At 36.2% G+C, this 15,619-nt stretch overlaps 1 pseudogene; it reads right to left on the reverse strand.

Annotated features, from left to right (window-relative positions):
* Positions 1–1,107: 1,107 nt before the first annotated feature.
* On the reverse strand, positions 1,108–14,137 carry LOC108451155 (uncharacterized; annotated as a pseudogene).
* Positions 14,138–15,619: the final 1,482 nt, after the last annotated feature.

Below are 15,619 nucleotides of genomic sequence, written 5' to 3' on the forward strand. Positions count from 1 at the left end.
ATGTTAATGTGCTCCTTCATGCATCAGTTTTAAAAACAAGACTTCAAAGTTTTCAAAAATAAAAAGGCAATGCTAGGTGTTTGGAAGATTCGAAAAATTAGTGCCCTAACTTACTGGGTTGCAACTTTTCTCGTTGAGTTCGAATAGTCAAGTACACTTCTAATTTTTTTAAGGTTTTCAAAATACGAGCAATTGTCTTGGAATTTCAAAGCATTGTGTCCTAACTTATTGGATGTGGCATTTTGTCGTTTCGAGATAGGGATTTCAAAAAGGGGGGCTAACTTAGTGTCAATATTTTGATACGAGTGAATCTCAATTTTCAAAATCAAAATATTCTAAAGAGGATTGCATCTTAAAATTTTTGAATTTCTGACATTAAAGACACTTGAAAATCAATTAGGTACCAATTTTTGGGCATTACAAGGGTGATAACCCTTCCTCGTACGTAACCAGCTCCCAAACCAATTTTCTGATTTCGTAGACCAAAACTAATGATTTTAAAACAAAACATTTTATAAGGTGATCCAATCACACCTAAAAAGATTGGTGGCGACTCCCGTTTTCATTTTTCTTAAAGTCGATTCCCATTTTCCATAACTCGATTTGAAAATGGTTTCGACAAGACCCATATGTATATCATTGGTGCAATTAAAAAAAATAGTTTTGAATATGGGTGGATGCAGTAGCTGGAGAAAACAAATTAAGTGAAATAATAAGCTAATAAAGGGCCTTTTATTTTTCCATAATAATATTACACAAATAGTCAGCCATGCAAATGCATGGCAGTGACATAATATTGCGAAGGCCTTAACACGAAGACACTCACACATCTTTTAGTAGGTATCATATTTAGGTTTCATTTGTTGCGGCGGTGCGGTGCAGTGCGGTGTGTTTAGCTTATTTTTTGTCTTACACTATAGTATTGCTACAGTATCTAATCTCACCGTCACCGCTGTTTTTACACTAACCGCAGGTAAACGCACCGCCTATCCAAACTCACCCTTAGTATAGTAGTGGGACAGGCAATGCACCCAGTAGGAAGCATAGTATTATTTATTTTAGATAGCCTTCATTACCACCACAATTTGATCAGCAAGCAAAACCCAGTTATGCCTCTGACTCAAATGATGCCTTCAGTGTCGGCGAACGTTTCTTGGTATATTGATGCAACGTACCCAAACTTTCTAAGCTTCCTCTTGTGTCAAGATCGGTTTTGATTTGCTCCCAACAACGAATAGGTTCTTTGTGGATATTAGTATAGACCTGCAACAAGCATACAGTTAATCATAGACTATTTGATTATATCTATGTATATATACCCACTTTAATTAATAGTAAGATTGAATTGAATGCTGTTAATATCTACACTAAGTTGAAAGATACTAGAATATGTATAGAATGATTTTTGTATTGTTATCTTCTTTAACCAGTACAACAATAGTATTTATAAAGCATGTATGAGTAACTGCTGCTAATAATTTAATAGCATAACTGCTTTGTATAAAAGACTAACAACTAACAACTAATAGACTAATAGAATCTTTATATATACTCTAACATTCACTCATCTTCTCGACGGGAAAAACCTAAAGAAGACTGCAAAATCAAGCAAAGTACGAAACAGACAGTGGCTTGGTAAGAATGTCGGCAACCTGATCACAAGTAGGCACCTCACCAACAACAATAGAAATGTCAACTACATTTTTGAAAACAAAGAACAAGTCAAGCCCAACATGTTTGAACTTAGAATGTAAGGCGGGATTAGCAGCAACTACTACGGTACTAGAGTTGTCACACCAAATAGTAGGTGGATCGTCAGAGCGAAGTTGTAATTCCTTTAGCAATGAGACTAACCAAGTAACATCACTAGTAGCCACAGTAAGACTTCGATATTCTGCATCATATGTAGACTGCGAAACAACTTGTTGTTTCTTAGAACACCAGGAGATGGGTGTGTGGCCAAAATACATACAGTAGCCCATTGCAGACCTGCGATCATCAAAATCTTGCCCCCAGTTGGCATGACATAACCGACTAAAGAAAGCCTGTCAGATGGATGAAAGATGATCCCATAATCAAGATGCCACATAAATAAGATTCATTTTAATGCAACCAAATGTACAGTCGTAGGCACATGCATGAACTGACATATACGATTTACCGCGTATGCAATATTAGGTAAAGTTAGGACCACATACTGTAATGCACCAGCTTGGCTCCTGTATTCAATAAGATCACTAAGACAATCCCCATCATCTTTAGACAGAATAGATGAGCTGATCATCGGGGTGTGAACACTCTTTGTATTAGTTAGGGAACTTCTGTTTAGCAAATTGCGAATGTACTTTAGTTAGCAGAGATGAAGACACCCGGTGGACGAACGAGTAACCTCAATCTCTAGAAAATATGAAGATCACCCATGTCTTTAAGGGAAAACTCATTACGCAACTACTGAACAAAATTACTTATACAGTTAGGCATACTCCCAGTAATGATAATATGATCAACATAAATGAGAACATAAAGAGTGGAGTCAGGCATAACCCAAACGAATAGAGATGCATCAGACTTTGATAGAAAAAAATCAATAGAAATGAGAAAACATTTCAATTTATCAAACCAGGCACCCAAAGCCTGACGTAGCCCATACAAAGCTTTCTTCGGACAACATACCAAAGATTCGCCATTCGGACCATACTAAACATATCCTAGAGGTTGCTGCATGTACACTTCATCAACAAGATTGGCATTTAAAAACGCATTATTCACATCGACCTAGCAGAGCTGCCAACACTTGGAAACAACAACAGATAATATGGTTTGAATAGTAGCATGTTTTACTACAGGACTAAACATTTCCTTGAAATCTCACCCAGGTACCTGAGAACAACCTTTCGCCACCAACCGAGCTTTACAATGGGTGACAATCCAATCAAGATTTTTCTTTACTTTGAAAAGTCATTTACACTCGATCACCTTTTGACCATTTGGTATCGGAACAAGTTCTGAGGTAGAATTATTGACCAGGGCATCAAACTCAGCTTGTGCTACTTCACACCACTCCGTAGTAGAAAAAGCTTCCTCAATCGTGTTGATGCGGTCGTTGAGAGCACCAAAAATATCCTATCCCTATAAAATAATGAAAAATAAATAGTATAAGGGAAGTAGGGACAAATCCTTAGGGACTGGATTTGCACAAGTGTTTGTTCCTCAAAATCCCAGACAAAATCGTAACTAAGAAAACCTACGTACTTGGATAAAATAAAATAAAAATAGAATTAAAAGTTTTGATTGAATTGAAATTATGAAAATTAAAATTAAAATAGTACATATAAATAGAGTTGAGGAAAAAGAGTTCTTATGGAGAGATTCCAGCCTTCGGTTGTCTCGATTCGCCTTGGATTCAATCCTTAGCTTTTAGGTAATCCTTCTCAAACAGAATAAGCAAGTTATAGTGGAAGAGGACGCCTACGACCACCAGCTCCAGATTTTAGACTTAATATTTAGAAGAACCTGACTCTAGCCAACAATCATTTTTGTGGGATCATCTTATGCTAGATCATCACTTCTCAATGGCGAATCCCACACCATTTTGTCTCTTGGGCTCGCCAACCTCTGACGTAGTAAGCTAACGAATCGACTGTGCAACCTTCCCAAAACATACAAAGTGGCCGCCTTTGCACAAGATGAAAAGATCGCTTTTTGAAGGGACATAGACGGAAGCGTTGGTCCCGTAGTGCGGAGAAGTGATGGATACTCGTTGAGAAGGCTAAGTGCGGATTCTAAGCCTCATGAACCCTTTTTGGGGAAATTCGACAACCTTTGGCTTGATAAGTTTAGTGGCTCATGATTTTTGTGGAAAAGGAAATAAATGCAAAGAAAATGGAATTTTTATTGAATAATACGAAAGAAAATAAGGCTAAGCTTTTTGAGAGAGGGAATGTTTACAGAAAAGATGAGTGAAATTTGTGTCACTCCATCCTCTATTTATAGTACTGGGAAACCTAGTCTATTCCTAATTAAATTCTAAAAGATAAATACCAATAAATAAAGATAATTAAAGATAAATAAGGATAAATAAAGATAAAAGCTAGGACAAATAAAGATAAAAGCTAAAATTAAATCTAAATAATAATCCTTAATAATTATCCTAATATAATTGGAATTTAAATAGAGTCGTGTGCTATAAAATCTCTTCTTTGCACTTTTGCCCCAAATCTTCCACAATTTGTATTTTTGGCACCATCTCTTGCATGCTGGCCCATTTTATCTTTAAATTCACTCTTTTAGCCCCTAAATTTCTTTTTGCCTTCAATTTAGTCCCTATAAGATAAAAAGCCATAAATAGCTCAAATTAGTAGGATCATACTCAAAATAAACATATAATTAATACGTAAAAATATGTCGTTCTAGAGTATTATCAAATTCCCCCTACTTAGCCCATGCTTGCCCTCAAGTATGGTTCCTAACCACTGTGAAAATTAGAACTTTTGCCATGATTGAAATACCACTCCAAAGTTTTATAAAAAGTAGGCATAATGCATATAAAAAATAAAGAGAACCTTTAGCTTGCTTTAAGTAAAACTAAAAAAGTATTCCAATTAATACACACAAAAATTAAAATCGACTTGAATTATTTCATGAAAATTAGGTAATTTACTAAACTTACCAAGACACCCTATTTGTTTCCACCTTTAGTCCCCAAATGCAATTTTATTAATACATCATTTCTTCTTCTTCTTCTTCTTTTCTTTTTTTTTCTTCTTTTTCTCCTTTCTTTTAAAAAAATTAATATTATTATTATTGCTTAAGAATGCATTGAACCTTTTGACGTGAAGAGCGATGACAGCCAGGCCCAAGCAACCTACCCCAGTTACTCAGCCCAACATACTCCAAATTTATTATATTTTTCTTAAGAACATATCGAACCTTTTGACGCGAAGAGAGATAATAGCCAAGCACCACACCTCGATTACTCAGCCCAACATATTCCAAAAAGAAAAATTATTAAATTTCGATTAGCGGAGTTACCTAACACATCACACAACCTTTTGACGTGAAATAGGATGACAACCCAAGCACCCAACCCTGGTTACTCAGTCAGTCATGCTTTAAGCTGTACCCATAACCATGAAGCATCACAATTTATTATAATGAAACAAAATTTTAATTTGGAGGATGAGGGAAAATAATCAAGTGTCAAAAATAAGTTTCGACAACTACCTAATGGTCATGAATAGAAATTCAGCATGCAATTTTCCTTAAGTGTTCTCTTTACATTTAGACTTAATCGATTTTACTATGAGCAATATAGGGTTAACTCTATCAATCATAATTATTCAGCCTAAAAGAACTAAAACAATCGAGATGAAATCAAACAAGCAAAATCATAACAACTCAGTAGAAAAAAGTTCATGCATGTAGGTCAAACAGTAGGCAAGTTGTGGTCAAATTCTTGGGCATGAAAAGAGGCAGAATATTCTTAAAAAAAATATGTGGCCGGCAACGAGCACAAAGCAGCAGCAACAACAGCATATAAAATGACAGAAAAAATGAGGAATGCCTTCTCTTACTTAAAACACATTGTCCTCGATGTGAAAAATAAGGAAAAAGAAAAATAGGTGAAAGTAAAAGGGTTTAGAAAACCTCCCCATGTAGTCATTGCCGTTCACGCATAGCTACAAGGAGGGGAAGGTTTGGCGTTGTATGAAAGAGAGGAGGGTGATGAGGTGGACGAGTTGCATGGTGGAGATAGAGATGGAGACGACATGGCTGAGTCCTTACCATGGTGTTTGAAAAATCGATGGTGGGGGGTGAGGAAGAAGGTGCGGCAGCTGGTGGGGGTTTGGGTGAAAAATGGGATAAATTTTTAGGGTTTAGGGGTGTATAAATAGAGTGTTTGGCTAAAGGGTGGGGTGTTTGGGTGTAGGTTTTGGTTTGTATAAAGCAGGGACGTGCTATTCCTACTTGGAATAGGGATAGAATAAGGGATGTTTGTGAATGTATGTCAATTCCTGAGTTTTTTCCTTGCCAGCTTACCTAGACAAAAGAAGAAAAATTTATTAATATCCAAACAAAATAAAGTAATAATTAATAAAATAAAATAATAAAATAAAAATAAAAATAAAGAAAAATAAAAATTAGGTTGCCTCCCAACAATCGCTTGTTTAATGTCGCTAGCCTGTCGCCTTAACTAGTATTGGAGCTATTCCAACTGAATTCTTTCGTTCGTATGGGCTTGGAAATTCTCCTTTTTTTACCACATCCACCATATTTGGGTTCAATCGTCCTTGTGCCATTTTCTTTGGTATCGTATTTTCCTCCAAGAAAATCTTATGTGTGCCTATCAAGGGGTTAATCCCTTTTAAGTCAGCAATAGTCTTATCATTCTCCAAAAATGCACACTTAAGATGCTCCAAAAGTGGTTTTAATTTCAGATCTGGTGCCTACATAATAAAAGGTAGAAGTTTAGTATCCTTAGGAGCCAATAATTCATTAACAGATTCAAAATCATCAAACATCATTTTAGATTTATCTCCATAAGATGACTCAAAAGTTTCTTCTACTTATGAGTCAATTATGTCGACATGGTTTACATTCAAGATTTAACTTGGGTGACTAGTAGCATCATAAACATTAAACTTCACGATCTTCCCGTCAAACTCCATCATGAGGGTTCCACTACTCATGTCAATCTTAGTGCTAGCAGTACTAAGGAAAGGTCAGCCCAGCAAGATGTTTGAAGATCTAGGAGTGTTATCCTCTTCCATTTTTATCACATAAAAGTCTACAGGAAATATAAGTTCGTTGACTTTCACCAATACGTCCTCGAGGACTCCTTCGAGATGTACAATAGACTTGCCTGCTAATTGAATGATAATACCTATTTTCGTTAAGAAACCAGCGTTAAGTGATTCATAAATAGAAAAAGGCATTACATTTATAGAGGCCCCTAAATCATACATGGCTTTTTTAATTCTTAAGTGGCCTATTTTGCTTGGTATTGTAAACATGCCCCTATCTTTGCATTTCGATGGCATCTTCTGCTGTAATACTACAGATACGTTCTCACCAACGCTTAACCTTTCATTACCAATTAATTTTCACTTTTTGGGTAGAGCCCTTTGAGGAACTTGGCATAACATGGAATTTTTTTATGGCATCCAATAGTAGTATGTTGATCTCGACATTTCTGAATGTTTAGAGGATCTCCTTGTCTTCTTTACGTTTCTGACATTGGTTTAATCATCCTGGAAATAGAGGTTGAATTTTAGGCAGTGAAGGTTTTGTTCGGACCTCTTCATCATTCTTCGGCTAAATCTTGGCCAAGATTTTTGCCAGGAATTGGTTCCAGTACTTTTCCACTTCGGAACGTCACTACATTTGCGTGTTGTCTTGGATTCAGTTCCGTTTCTGACGACTGTGAGTTCATCTTCTCAATGGATATGGTAAATTCTCTAATAGATGCCTTTTCTATTGAAAATCCTTCGTTTCTTTTTGGAAATCAAGAGTTTGTCATAGTATTTGTTGTTGGAAATCAACAGTTTGCTATTGTATCTACTGTTGGAAATCAAGCACATTAGCTACTAATTTATTGACCATAGCTTCTAGAGAGGTACCTAAATCTTGTGTTTGTTGTGGAAACCGATTTTGGAATGGTTGATTATACTGCAGGTTTGCCCTATAGCTCAAGTTGGGATGGTCTCTCTATCCTGGGTTATAGGTATTAATGTAGGGGTCATATCGCCTTTGTGGTGGCAGAGGAAAGTTCCCCACAACATCTAAATAGGCCATAGTATTATCATACAAACTAGGACATGCATCAATTGTATGCTCAGGTATAGCACATATTTCCCATAATCGGCCTGGTTTTTCTTTTTCTGCAACAAGAGAATTCACAATATTAGTAAGTCTATCAAATTTATCTTCTAAGGTTGAATTACTTAGTTGGTGAACCCTTCTAGGGGGTTCAGGATTATCTCGAAACTGCTGAGTATTTGCAGCCATCGAAGATATCAAGTCCTTTGCTTGTTGGTGAGTCATGTTGACCAATGCTCCTCCACTGGCGGCATCCACCATATTCATCTCTATGGGCTTTAAACCTTCATAAAAGTATTAGAGTAGAGACTGTTCCGTTATACCATATTATGGGCAACTTGCACACAACTTCATAAATTGCTCCTAATAATCATAAAGAAACTCTGATTCTTTTTGCCTTATTCCAACGATCTCCTTTCTTAACTCAGCTGCATGCAATGCTGGAGAAAACCTGTTGAAAAACAAACGAGAAAGACCCGCCTAAGTTGTAATAGATCTAAGGGGAAGATAAAATAACCATTACCTAGCAGGATCTGCTAGGGAAAAAGGGAAAGCACGCAATTTGATTTGATCCTCAGTTACCCCCTGAGGTTTCATGCTAAGACAAACCATATGAAACTCTTTTAGATGTTTGTGGGGATTTTCATTTTCCAACCCATGAAAAGTTGGCAATAAGTGGATTAAACCTGACTTTAGTTTAAAATCAGTATCTATAGTAGGATACGCAATACACAATAGCGGTTGTTCTACAGGAGCTTCGGCTAATTTTCGAATCATTTGAGTCATAGGTGGATGTGCTAGATTCAGATTTTCGTTAACCCTAACATTAAGCACATCTTCTAGTGAATCAACTTCTACTTTTTCACTTTCAAGTGTTTGAGTAGGGTTTTCGTTAACCCTAGACTCGACTTCGTTGTCAACTTCAATTTTTGGTGGTGGGTTACTCTAAGTCCCAACCACTCCTGACTGCTATTTCCATAACTTTGTCTCCTTGCAATTAGCTCTCGCAGTTTTTCTCTATTTGTAAATCAAACGCAAGAATACTTGGAGCAGATCTGGTCATAAGAAACAAAAAAACAAGATTAGTACATTACCAGTCCTCGACAACGACGCCAAAATTTGATGCAGTTGTTAAGAGCACCAAAAATATCCTATCTCTATAAAATAATGAAAAAGAATAGTATAAGGAAAGTAAGGTCAAATCCTTAGGGACTGGATTTGCACAAGTTCTTGTTCCTCAAAATCCTAGACAGAATCGTGCCCAAGAAAACCTGCGTACCTGGAAAAATAAAAAAAATAAAATTAAAAGTTTTGATTGAATTGAAATTACGAAAGCTAAAATTAAAATAGTAGAGATAAATAGAGTTGAGGAAAAAGAGTTCTTTTGGAGAGATTCCAGCCTCCGGTTGTCTCGATCCTCCTTGGATTCAATCTTTAGCTTCTAGGTAACCCTTCTCAAATAGAATAAGCCAGTTATAGTGGAAGAGGACGCCTACAACCACTAGCTCCAAATTTTAGACTTACGATTTAGTGAAACCTGACTCTAGCCAACAATCGCTTTTGTGGGATCATCTTATGCTAGATCATCACTTCTCAACGACGAATCCCACACCATTTTGTCTTTTGGGCTCACTAACCTCTGACGCAGTAAGCTAACGAATTGACTGTGAAACTTTCCCAAAACATACAAAGCAGCCACCTTTGCACAAGATGAAAAGATCACTTTTTGAAGGGACATGGATGAAAGCGTCAGACTCGTAGTGCGGAGAAGCGATGAATACTCGTTGAGAAGGCTAAGTGCAAATTCTAAACCTCATAAACCTTTTTTGTGGAAATTCGAAAACCTTTGGCTAGATAAGTTTAGTGGCTCATGATTTTTGTGGAAAAAGAAATAAATGTAAAGAAAATGGAATTTTTATTGAATAATACGAAAGGAAATAAGGCTAAGCTTTTTGGGAAAGGGAGAGTTTACAGAAAAGATGAGTGAAATTTGTGACACTTCATCCCCTATTTATAGTACTAGAAAACCTAGTCTATTCCTAATTAAATTCTAAAAGATAAATACAAATAATTAAAGATAATTAAAGATAAATAAGGATAAATAAAGATAAAAGCTAGGATAAATAAAGATAAAAGCTAAAATTAAATCTAAATAAATATCCTTAATAATTATCCTAATATAATTGGAATTTAAATAGAGTCTTGTGCTATAAAATCTCTTCTTTGCACTTTTGCCCCAAATCTTCCATAATTTGTTTTTTCAGTACCACCTCTTGCATGCTGGCCCATTGTATCTTTAAATTTATGCTTTTAGCCCCCAAATTTATTTTTGCCTTTACTTTAGTCCTTATAAGATAAAAAGCCATAAATAGCTCAAATTAGTAGGATCATACTCAAAATAAACATATAAATAGTACATAAAAATATGACATTCTAGAGTATTATCACATGTATGGTTCACAATCTACAACTTCAACAAACATAGCCTTGGGTTTAAAAATGTCGATCTTAAACGGAGTAACCATTTGATGAGTATTCCTCATAAGTAAAGGAGAAGACTAAATATTGGAAGTAATTGTGGTTGGACCAGGAAAATTGTCTCTTGTGGGCAAGGAAGAGAGATGATGTGGCTCACGATCAGAGCCCAAATCAGCCTTTGGAACTACTGAGGCAGAGAGTGTGGGACAGAAGCCAGTAGTAAGAGATGATGACTTAGCAGGTTGAACGGACGAGGACTTTGTGAGGTGACAAGAGAGAGGCTGAACAATAAGGACATATGTTGAGACACACTGACTTGACTGAGATGCTGAATTTTTAACAGACATAGGGAACAAAAACCTTTTTTCATCAAACACAATGTGACGAGAAATGACTATCTTTCCATCCGGTTTGAGACATTGATAACCTTTATGTTGGGAACTATACCCCAAAAATGTACAGGCCTAAGAATGAAAATCCAACTTGTGACTCAGAAAAGGATGCATATACGAAAAAAAACAACATCCAAATACTCGTAAATGATTATATGTGGGCTCTTGTCCATAAAGAACCTTATAAGGAGACTGGTCCTTCAGAATCGAGGTAGGAAGACGATTAATAAGATGAACAACACAACAAAATGCATAGCCCCAATAATCCATAGGGAGATTTGCTTTGGCCAAAAGTGTGAGACCCATGTCAACAATATGCCTGTGTTTGCGTTCAGCCAACCTATTCTATTCGGGCGTATATGGACAAGACAACCTATGAAGTATCCCTTGAGTCACCAAAATGGACGTGAATGCACGAAACTCTCCACTCCAATCACTTTGAAATTTTTTAATACTTCTCCCAAACTGAGTTTTGACTAACCTCTGAAACTGAACAAAACAATCCACAGCCTGAGACTTTGGCGAATAAGATAGATCCAAGTAAAACGAGTACACATGTCAATAAATGAGACATAATACCAATTACTTCCATAGACAACAGACGCAGGTCCCCATAAATCAGAGACAACCAAAGCAAAAGGATCAGTATTTTCAGTAGTAGAGTTTGAAAAGGGCAATTTATGAGACTTCCTTTTCTGACATGCAGTAAAAACATTATCAAGGAAAATTTTATTTGAAGCAATATTACATTTATCTATAACAGATTTAACAACATAAGTAGAAGGATGACCAAGTCGTTTGTGCCATAAAGCAAAAACATCACAGCTGGCAAGACGGGTCTGGATTCTAGTGTTGGCAACAGAAGAAGCCACAATAGATTGAACAGAAGTAATCGGCATAGAAAAATGGTAGAACCCATCATGAATGTGGCCCTTCAGCAAAATTTCCCGAGTCTTGATGTCTTTAATAACACAATAAGTAGGATGAAATTCCAAAAACACATTATTTCCAGTAGCAAACCAGGAAACAGATAGGAGATTCTTTCGTATATTCGACACACACAAATATTAGACAAACGAAACAAAATTAGCTTGTGTAGGTAAAATAAAATATCCAACACATGAGATCCTGGTAGGAGTCCCTTCACCCATTAAGAGAGGGGATGTACCTGAGTATGGTGTAGACTCATTCAAAGCAGAGGCATCTCGACAGACATGGTGTGTAGCCCCTAAATCCAGAAACCAGGATGAAGTTCCTATAGGCATAAGAATATACGAATCATCATTATCAAAATTGGATCCAAAATTAGTGGCATTAATATTAGACCCAGTAGAGTTGGGGACATCGGACGCATGTAAATCGGGTATTAGAGGCAACTCAATGTACGAATTTGACCCAATATAAACACTGAGCTCTTGGTTTGGTCCATCAAAGAACACACAATCCAGATGTAGTATAGGCACCATCATTTAAAAGCCCATGCTCACATCCACGACCAAAATGACTTGCAAACTCCACACAATTAGACGTCGACCCATTTTGAGGAACATTAGTAGTTGGCCTAAGTGAAGGAATCTCACCCCCAAAATCCCGGCCTGGGCCAAATGACTTAGCACGCAGGAAAGGCCTAAAGTGTTGACCAAAAGTATTTGACCTAGTGAACCCAGCAGTAGGCTAAAAATGCGGACCTGACTCAGGCGCGAAATGAGGCTTAGGAGCAGGCCCAAATAGTTGCTTATGACCAGGCCCAAATGGCTGGCTTGATCCAGCATAATGCCTAAAGGGTAGGCCTAATCCATCATCAAATGCAATAAAAGGATTAGAAACCATAGTATGCGACATATGTGGGGGAGGCATAGCAAACAATTGACCACCCCACCAATTACCAGAAATAAATCCTTCTGGTGCCGTTGACGAAGAACCACCAAACTAACCAAAAGCTGGTGATGGAAACGAGAAACTAGCATCTGAACCCTGTCCAGTATGACCAATCAGATTTAAAGCCCGAGCCACCAACGTCTGGCCACCATACTTGCGATTTTAATGATAATAAAAACATTGAGCTAAATGCCTAAACTGACCACAAATTTGACATTGGATTCTGGATCGAAGCCCCTTCCTACAACCACCAAAAGGAGGACAACCACTATGCATAGAGTCCACCACCGATGGTGATGGAACAGTCTCCAAAAGGTTAGCATGAAATGGCATTTTTGGAACCGCACAAATCTAACGACTTTCGTATTTCAATAGTACATTAAAGAGGCATTGTAACGGTAAGGTTTCAAACAAGAACGACGCTAAAGTAAGCACAACATCAAACTCCAGTGGCAGGCTCGCAAGTACGATATCCACTTTCTTTACCTCCGAGATCTGAGATCCAGAAGCCTCGATTAAGGCACAGTATTATGAATTTTTGCTACATAACTCCTTTGTCGACAAACTACCTTTCTTAAGCGAGTGTAAATCATGGCAAATGAGAGATAACTTGGCACCTATGACTGCGGCAAAAAGGCGAGTACCAATATTCCAAACATTGCATGTCGTCCTACCATCTATAAAAGAAGAAAAAAGTGAAGGACTAATAGTAAAAAGTAACCAGGAGGCAAATAACCTATCCTGCTGAACGAACATCGAGGCATCCGAATTTAGAACTAGAGATCCTTCTGGAGACTACACAAAACACGGTGGAGCAAGTAACGGTCCCTACAAAAAGCCAGTCAATTCATAACCTTTAATGATCAAGCGAATATGCTGTTGCCATTGAACAAAATTTTCGTCATCTAACCCGAGCACAAGTGAACATTGGATAACAAAGCTCGACAGAGGCAGAATCAGCAGAAGCAGCGGTCGTCATAGAAGCATAAGAAAATCAAGGTCTCCAAAACCTAGGCAACTGATACCATGTTAATATCTACAGTAAGTTGAAAGATACTAGAATATGTATAGATGATTTTTGTATTGTTATCTTCTTTAACCAGTACAACAATAGTATTTATAAAGTGCATATGTGTAACTGCTGCTAACAATTTAATAGCATAACTGCTTTGTATAACAGACTAACAACTAAAAACTAATAGAATAATAGAGTATTTATCTATACTCTAACAAATACAATTTATACCTTGCTGTCTTCACCTTGAGGGTTGCTCCAAGCAACAATCCACCTAATTCCATCATGTAGCTTGTACACAAGACCAACCATGGAACCTGAAACTTCATTCTGCTGAGTCACTGCATCATGTGTAAACTCACCCACATCTCCATCTTAAATGGTTTCCGAGAAATCCACGTCATGAGAGCCTTGCCAAACTTTCTTGCCACTCAGGGTTACAGTTTCACTGGTAGAGTTCCAAAGCTTGCCCATTGTGTATTTTTGAGTTTTTCTCATTTGACAATTAGCCATAGTAGCTTCGTATGTGTTTTGCTTTGCTATAGTTTGGTTTGGTTGTGTTATGTTTCAAATATTGCAATACACACCTACTTATATACTAGCTCAGATCACGCATGCATGCATGCATCCATGCATTGTCCATAAGAACAAAGTGATGTGCATGAAACTAGTATACTACATTCGTATCCAAACTTTTTATCTCCTTTTTCCTTTTCTTTATTCCTAATGTTGATATGTCTTTTCTTAGATTATTATAATTATTTACTAAGCTCCACGTACCTCATTACAATCTTTATCTTCTCTCTCTCGCCCCCTCTCTATGTATATATATTCCTCCTATTATTGATGTAAACATATGTTTGCCATCATTCTCATAATTTTAGTGGGATATTGAATGGCAAGTTTAAACTGACCAGAATTTTATTGATTAAAAAGGTTACCAAGCATTAATATTTTTTAAGATGAATCCAAAGTAATATTATATTAAACAAATTATGCTACATTTATTCACTTATGTGGTGGATTTTCTTTGCCTTGCTTTGCTATAGTTTAGTTTTTCTTTGTTCAATTCCTATTTATGTTGGTGCTACTGAATCAAGTAAAGTTAAACCGAATTTCATACTATAATTTTTTTCTAACAATTCTCTAGGTTGAATTTCCTACTATTTAAACATCTCAATCTTATGCCTTCCACTTGGAACTTCAAATCTCCAATGAAAAAGCGATCGAGTTGTTATTTTTCTTTTGAGAGCATTTGATTCAAGGAATTGATCATAGTCTCATATTTGGATGAAGATGATTACCTTGGGTCAGTAATATAATATTATCAATAGTTGTTAAGATTTGGTAATATAAAAGTAATTTTAATACCATCTCTTTTTAAATTATGTTAAACTTTAAATGAAATTTTAATTGAAAGATAATTTTATCCTTTCTCTTTATAATTATGATAAAACTTTGCCTTTGGTGCAATTTTGACTTAGCAATTATTTGTATAATGTTCTTATATTTTATTGTGTTATAATTGTGTTTAAATTTTTTTTGTTAATTTTGATTCATTAATAATTCCTACTAAATTTTTGTTTGAGATATTTTTATATAGATATTATGTTTGTATTTTTGTACTCAAGGTCACTAAACTATTAGTAAGTTTATATTTTGGTCACTCAACTTCAAAAAGTTATAAAATGGTCATTAAAATATTTGAAAGTTTTCATTTAAGTCACTAGGATGTTAAAATCCCTATTGTATGGCCTTCTCTGTTCACACCGCTTGCATCAATTAAAAGTTCTCATTCCCTTCTCTCATACAGTTTAGTTAATTTTTTCATAAAAGTTTGAATTTCGCGAATCTACTAATCAAAATCTAAACAGCATTCTTCTCAAATCTCCAACACTAGCCGATAGATCAACTTGGATTTAAAGTATGTTCTTCTTATTGTCGACGAGTTCTAATCCACTGTACTGATCATTGAATCATCACTTGGAGTTTGCTAGTAGGATTTAAAAAAAAAACAAACTTAACCACCTTTTTTTTT

Source organism: Gossypium arboreum, chromosome 5, assembly GCF_025698485.1.
Source record: "Gossypium arboreum isolate Shixiya-1 chromosome 5, ASM2569848v2, whole genome shotgun sequence".
NCBI lineage: Eukaryota > Viridiplantae > Streptophyta > Magnoliopsida > Malvales > Malvaceae > Gossypium > Gossypium arboreum.